This window comes from Nestor notabilis, unplaced genomic scaffold, assembly GCF_000696875.1.
Source record: "Nestor notabilis isolate BGI_N333 unplaced genomic scaffold, ASM69687v1 scaffold23036, whole genome shotgun sequence".
NCBI lineage: Eukaryota > Metazoa > Chordata > Aves > Psittaciformes > Psittacidae > Nestor > Nestor notabilis.
In genome coordinates, this window is record NW_009934613.1 from 22,004 (window position 1) to 22,899 (window position 896).

The 896-nt window shown below is 55.0% G+C and overlaps 1 protein-coding gene across 1 annotated transcript in view; it reads left to right on the forward strand.

The window, feature by feature from the left end:
* The window catches only part of CNGB1 (cyclic nucleotide gated channel beta 1), a gene marked incomplete at its 3' end in the record, with an annotated part of 25,572 nt that overhangs the window by 6,750 nt on the left and 17,926 nt on the right, over positions 1 to 896 (forward strand). The window lies entirely within an intron of this gene.

An 896-nucleotide genomic window follows, 5' to 3' on the forward strand; every position in this document is an offset into this window, starting at 1 on the left:
CCAACCCTGGCTTGAAACCCTGCCGGGGATGGGGCAGCCACAGCTTCCCTGGGCAACCTGTGCCAGGGCCTTACCACCCTCACAAGAAAGAACTTCTGCCTAAGATCTCATCTCAGTGTCCCCTCTGTCAGGTTAAAGCCATTCCCCTTTGTCCTGTCTCTACACGCTCTCATCCAAAGCCCCTCTCCAGGTTTCTTGTAGCCCCTTTACACACTCAAAGCTGCTCTAAGGTCTCTCGGAGCCTTCTCTTCTCCAAGCTGAACAAGCCCAGCTCTCTCAGCCTGTCTCCAAGCAGAGCTACTTCTGTCCCTGGTCATCCTTGTGGCCTCCTCTGGACTTGCTCCAACAGCTCCACATGCCTTTCATGCTGGGGGCCCCAGAGCTGAATTTTTGGACGTTGTTCCCATCAATTGTGCATCCAACTGTCATGACATTTGGAAACAGCACTCTATATAATTCATCCTACCTCTTCCAAAACAAAACCCTGCCAAGGTCCTTTCAAGGGCTGGGCAATGTTTTCAAATCTGGGATCAGGCTGCATTGCAGCAGGGGAAGGAGAGATATCCATGCATGCTCCCCAAGGGTTTGGGAGCCCCACAAGTGCTCCCTGAGCCTGGTGCACATGCAGGGGAGGACGTGCAGTGGCCTCCACCTCCAGCATGGGCAGTGATCAACTGCACTAAGCACAAGCCAGAACTTCGGCTCTGGTTCCCCCTTCTGACCAGCTGGTCCAGGGACACCATCTCAACCAGGCTGTCCTTTCTCCCCTGAAGGACCACGAGGGCCAGGACGACCAGTATCACCAACTGGTCCAGGTGGTCTTGCTGGGGCCAGGCAGGCCAGGATCACCAGGAGGCCCCTCAATATCTTTTGGTCCTGAAACTCCTGGCATTCCT